The sequence below is a fragment of the Martes martes genome, assembly GCF_963455335.1.
Source record: "Martes martes genome assembly, chromosome: 10".
NCBI classification, from domain to species: domain Eukaryota; kingdom Metazoa; phylum Chordata; class Mammalia; order Carnivora; family Mustelidae; genus Martes; species Martes martes.
This window is the reverse complement of record NC_137898.1, coordinates 22,190,557-22,197,243: the sequence shown is the minus strand read 5'-3', so window position 1 is coordinate 22,197,243 and position 6,687 is coordinate 22,190,557.

Genomic DNA, 6,687 nt, shown 5'->3' with positions numbered 1-6,687 from the left:
TTTTTTTTTTTTGAAGTTTTTATCAAAATGAACTTTCTTTAGCTTTGGGAGGAATTCTCAATTGTTTCTTAGAATTTTACAAATGCCTTGTTTAAGAAACTTAGAGTCAATTTCCAGAGCTTTTAGCACTTTGCAAAACAAAGTAATCAAATTTAAAGCTTTTTCAAAGGTATGAAATAAGTAATGCCTGCTGTTAATAACTGAGGCATGGGCCCAAATTCCTTAAAATAAAACAAGGGGCTCAACCTCAAAGTACTTTATATCCTTTCAATCTTTGCACTACATTAATGTAGGAATTATTCCTTCTGAAGATAGAAAAAGGAGGCTGAGGGAGTAAAATGAACTGAGTAACTGGCAAAGAAGAGCTGATAATACAAACTGCTTCTGTTAACCTCTCCTGGTCTTACTTAAGCCTCAGTCATTTTATCTGTAAATTGGGGATGCTTGGGGGCATGTCAAAACATGGTACCAGTTATTATTGTTATTAATTATGTTTAGGCCATCACTATGGGCCAGGCTCTGGGAAACGTGCTCACATTTTAACCTTGCAGCAACCCTCTGATGTGGAAAAATTTTGATTCCCCTTTCAAGATGGGAACACTAAGGTTTGGAACAGTTTAGTAACTTGCTGAAAATCACAAGGGTGAAAATGTGATTGGCCTCCTCTTTCGGGTTTCCAATCCACTGCTGTTAAGCACATGCAGTGTCTCCCTCTCAACTTCCCCTCTGTAGCAGGGACCGTCCTGGGTAACATAATATGTGGCTCTACTGTGTTCCAGTGGGTGACAGACAGTAGGAGGCTATGAGCTAACTGACCCTTGGTAGGTTGCTCATTTGGAACTTTTTTCCAGGTAAACAATTCAACTTTTCCTCTGGCTGTTCTCCTGCTCTTGGTTAGTGCTAAGAACCGGGTCTGAGTTCCCGGGCTTTCTGATGCAATGGGTCCCCAACCAATGTTTGCAGAATCAAATGGTTAAGCCCTGTGATGGTTAATTTCATGGGACCACTTGACTAGGCCAAGGGATGCCCAGATATTTGGTCAAACTTTATTCTCAGTGTATCTGCAAGGGTGTTTTTGAATGAGAGTAACATTTTAACAGCAGAATAAGACAGATTGCCCTCCACCACATGGGTGGGCCTTGTCTAATCAGCTAAAGCCCTGAACAGAACAACAACAACAACAATAAAAATCCTACTTCCAGTAGGAAACATTCTCTAGCAGACTGCCTTCAGACTGGAACTGTACTGCCAGCTTTCCTGAGTCTCTGCCTGCCTGGCAAAACCTCAGAGTTAGATTTGCCAGCCTTCGTAACAACATGAGCTGACTCCTCATAGCAAATGTCTTTCTATGTGTATGTGTTCTATTGTTCCTGTTTGTCTGGAGAACCCTGAGGAATGCAAGCTCACTGCTGTTTTAGGAAAAGGAAGTCAGCTTGGGTTGTCATCTTCCCCATGCCGGGATGGAGAGGAAGGGAACTGCTGATCCTTGATCTGGAGGAAGAAAAGACACTTGTATTGACCCTGCCCTAAAAAGCCTTTTACCCATGGAGCATGTAGCAGAGCCTCAGTCAGGGCTGTCTGACTCCCAAGCATCTGTTCTTAACCCCTTACACTGACTGGGTTGAATGATGGTCCCTAAAATGACATGTCCACTTCCTAACTCTCAGAACCTGTGCGTGTCCCTCTGGTGAGCAACGTGTTGTGACCAAAGATCATTTGTTCTTGAAATATAAATGAATAAGATCTTGCAATGGTACAAGGGAAGGGTGCTTAAATTGGCTGGGCACTCATGTGGGCCCAGAACAGTCAGTCTACTATTTCATTTACTCTTCTCTGCAACCTTATAGGGTAGGTTTCACTGATAAACATGTAAATCTCCCCCGGCTGGGCCCAAACCAGATTTGGAGTATTTGCCTTGATAAAGAACTGCAGGATCCTAGCTATGACATGACCCATAGAAGAAATAAACACATTTAACCAGGAGGCAGTGAGGTATAGTAGTTAGGGGTCCAGCCATCAGAGCCAGAGTGCCCAGGTGTGAACCCCAAAACCTCAGCTCACCAGCTGTGTTATCCTGGGCAGGTATTTAACCTCTCTGTGCCTTGGTTTCTTCATCTCTCTCTCTCTCTCTTTTTTAAGATTTTATTTCTTTATTTGAGAGAGAGAGAGAGAGAGAGAGAGAGAGAGAGAAAAGCAGACTTCCCACTGAGCAGGGAGCCCAACACGGGGCTCAATCCCAGGACTCTGGAATCACGATCTGAGCCGAAGGCGGATGCTTAACTGACCGAGCCACCCAGGCATCCGATAGCTCCTTCGCTTAAGTGAGCATATGCTGGAGGCTGCCTTACACAAGATCATTGTAAGTGAAAACACGCACAGCATTTAGGATGAAGCCTAGCGGGTTGCGGGCCCTCTGTAGGGTCGAGTTAGTTATTGCTATAGCTCATGTGCTATTTAGCAACAGTAAACGCTCAATGGATATTTGTTATTGTTATCATCATTAGTTCAATGAAGACCCAGCTAGACCTTAGTCTTTCTCTGGTATTTCCAGGGAACTATGATCTTTTCTTCTGTTAGAATTAAAAAGACCTCCTTGGAAGACAGAAATTGGACTAAAATAAAAGCTCTCAGAATGTAGGCTGTTGGACTGATCCAAAGTATGAGGCACATAAAGTAATGGCAGGGGAGGGGGGCGGTCCTTTAAGCCTTTCAACATACATTTAGTAGAGAATTAAACCCAATCTCAAAATTACAAAATAAGTAGATTCAAAGGTAGTCACAGCACTGGAAATGTCACAATTTGTTAGGGCAAATGGCACTGATTGGTAGGTAGGTGAGGGAGGGGGAGGTAAGGAGACAGAGAAAAGAGTTTGCCTAAAAATAAAAGAAAATCATAAACATAAAAGCAGAGTAAAAAATTCCTACTGCCAAGAAATCTATAGGGGCACGTGCCATACTGTAATAAACTGGTCAGAAAAGTTTGAATTCATTTGTTTATTCCTTAGCTCGTTCCTTCATGTATTGAACGTTTATTGCCCAATAATAAATAGTTCCAGATTTTATTAGCTAGTGATGGTGCATACAAACAACTACAAACCAGGCTCGAAAGAACTGAGTGTTGTAGAGGAACAATAAAAGGAAAGAGACGTTCACCGCAAATTTCTGGGGAAAGTGGTAAATCTGACAGCTATCCGGAGCTCTTCACGTCCCTGCAAAGCTCGTTTCAGACTGGGTCATCAGTAACGTACCATAGCGTCAGTCTATGAGAACTTTCACTTGGCTGTTTGTACTGGATATTGATGTTATTGCTTTGTCGTAAACCAAATACATTGTATTTGAGTATTTTGTTTATTGTTTCTCTCCTTCTACCAGAATGTAAGCTTCATGCCTGCTTGGCCTGGTTGCCTCCTAAAACAGTACCTAGCTCATCAGAGGTGTTCAAAAAACACTTGTGGAACGGTAAGCCAAAAAACAAAAAAACAAAACAAGACAAAAAACCCCCCACAACCTCTACTCAACAGGGCAACTTGGTAGAATGGAATCCAAATGGCCTTGAAGCATTCCCATTGGTAGAGGATGCAGTAGCAACTCTCCCAAAAGGAGATCAACACCCTTCTCATCTCTCCCTTCTCTGGACCAACCTCCCCCGTCTGTAACATGGGCCCCTGGAAGTTGTGTTTCCTTTGTATGATGTCGCATTCTTGGTCTTAACAGACTGGAACAAAGCAGATATATGACCTCAGCTGAGCCAATTCCATTCTCTTTGCTGGGACTTAATTTTGCCTTTGTAAGAAGAGAGGGAGTTCTACAAAATGACCTCTGAACCCATTCATAGAGCCAATGGCAAAAAAAGAGAATATATGTAAAAATATTTAAAACTACAAAACCTGGGGCACCTGGGTGGCTCAGTGGGTTAAAGCCTCTGCCTTTGGCTCGGGTCATGATCCCAGGGTCCTGGGATGGAGCCCCGCATCGGGCTCTCTGCTCAGCAGGGAGCCTGCTTTCTCCTCTCTCTCTCTCTCTCTCTCTCTCTGCCTCTCTGCCTACTTGTGATTTCTCTCTCTCTCTCTGTGTCAAATAAATAAATAAATAAAATCTTTAAAAAAAAAAAAGCTACAAAACCTCTTTTGGAAAAGCTGGACAAGATAGAAAAGCACAAAGAAAGAAATAAAAATCATCCCTTTATCAGAGTTTGTAATAATGAAAAATGGGAAACAACCTATATGCCCCAAAAGAAATAGATAGATAAATTATGGTCCATCAATGTTAGGTACCACTGTCATGGAAACATCTACAAAACATATGTAAGTAACCAGAACAAGGCAAAGAATAAAATGTGTGATATGCCACTATTTACATATATATATTTAAAATGATACATTGTATATAAAGATCTATAAGAATATAAACCATACTGGTCACCATAGTCATCTCTGGGGAAGAGAGATATGAGCAAGAACTTTTGGATTTTATGTGAAATATTTTTGTAGTATTTGAATGTATTATGACAGTACCCTATTCTTATATTACCTTATTTAATTAAAGGGAAAATCTCCAGGGCACCCGGGTGGCTCAGTCAGTTAAGTGGGTGCCTTTGGCTCAGGTCATGAGCCCAAAGTCCTGAGACTGAGTCCCATGTCAGGCTCCCTGCTCAGCAGGTGGTCTACCTCTCTGTCCTTCCCCTGGCTGTGCACTCATGTTCTCTCTCTCTCCCTCTAATAAATAAATAAAATTCTTAAAAGAGGAAAAGATACTCAATAAGTAGAGTCAACTGAGTCTGGAGACAAGGACACCTTTCAAGAAGCTGTGACCATCACTCAGACGTGAGGCAATGGGGCCTGAACTGCGGCAGAAAGAGTGGTGAGAAAGAAAGAAAGATGCGATCGATTTCAGGTGTAGAGTCGAGACTTGTGATTGACTGAATGTAGTGGGATGGAGGGGTCGAGGTTCGGGGGTGAGAGACAATATCCTTTCATAGTAAAGAGCATGGGCTTTGGAATTCACCTGCCAAGACTCAGAGCCCAACTGAGCCATTTACCAGCTAAGGGACATTGGGCAACTTAGTTCATATCTCAGTGTTTCAGTTTGTCTGTTTATAAATGGAGGGGATATTATTTCCTAGCTCATAGAGCTTTTATGAATCAGTTCATGTAAAGTGCTTAGAACATCACCATTGCTCAGTTTATGCTGGTTATTATTAGAATGACTTCTGTTACTACCACCACTGCCAGCATTATTATCAACATTATCATCATCAGGGCCAGTCGTAGGCCTTAGCTTAGGGGACTAGCTGGAAACAGAGAAAAATATGAAATGATTTAAAGCATTCTCCAAGAGTGAGAGTCACAGAAGAATAAGGAAACAAGAAGAGTTCACAGGCCTGATGACTATGGCTTACTAATTAATAGATGGTACCAGGAAGTGAAGGACATGGTGCTGAGTAAAACTGCCTGGAACATTAGATAAGATTAGGCTGGAAGGAGCGTGTCTGATTAACTTACATTTTACAACAGAGGAACACGGATTGAATCTTTTTCCTTTTTAAATTTCTGTTTAAAATTTTTGATATGTAAATTATGGAGACATACAAACACATAGGATGTATCTATTAGCATACTCCTGTTGTAATGAATTAAAACATGAACACACACAGTCTCACTTCCTGCCCCTGATCCCTTTCTCTACATTTACACACACACACCCGACACTACATTGAATACCTAACTTGGGGGATGTCATCAAGATACATTTTTACTATTGTTTTCCATGATCTCTTTAAAATTTATTCAGATGGAGTAATCTTATTCTGGCTCTAGGCGGAAATTCTGGCAGATCCACGACTTTTCTGCTCACTTTTAGTTAAAAGACAATCCTCAGTTCAGAAATTGAAATGTCCATTCCAACACGTGAACCCAAATTGCAAATTTGATTTGCAATTAGATCGCCTCTGCTCCAGCTGGGGCCTCCTTCCCATCTTGTCCTTCTGCTTCTCATCCCTGACTAAATTTGGAAGGCAGTTTCTGAGCCCTCCCAGGCATAAGGGGAGCAAGAAGAGGGAAGAAATTCGTACGTAAGGAGGGTCTTGAACCGTGCAGTTGTCCAGACATTCTCTGGTCTGGTAGAGACCGAGTCTTTCACTTGAGTCACACTGTGGGACCCCCTGAGATTCCAGTTTGCTGTTCTCTATCACCACCTACTTCCTGCTGCCATTGACTCTTGTCACGGGGCTTTCTCTCTCTCAGGCAGAACATTCCTGGAGTAGGACTCTGAATGGATCTGTCATCTTTCTCTCTGTTGCATGGCCCACCTCTGGCACAAGGAAATCACTCCAACACCTTTGCTCCAGCGAAATCTGGCAATGCAGGTAGGTCCCAACAGGGCCACCTCTGCTCTCCTGCCCCAGGAAACTCAAACTTCTTCAGCATTCATTAGGCACCAGTCTTTTGTAGTCTCCCAACAGGCACCATATTTCGGACTCTTCAGAATGGACCCAGGTTTGAGGGCAGGAGATGGCGACTGCCCTATGCTACTCACATCTCTAAGCACATTTCTCTCAGAAACAAAACAAAACCTCACCAATTCCTCTCCTTCTGCTCCCTAATCCTTTTTAATATTCTTAATCTGACCAAGGAGTACAAGAGCCAGGGAACTGTTTTGTGACTATTGCCTGTACATATTTGGCATAAA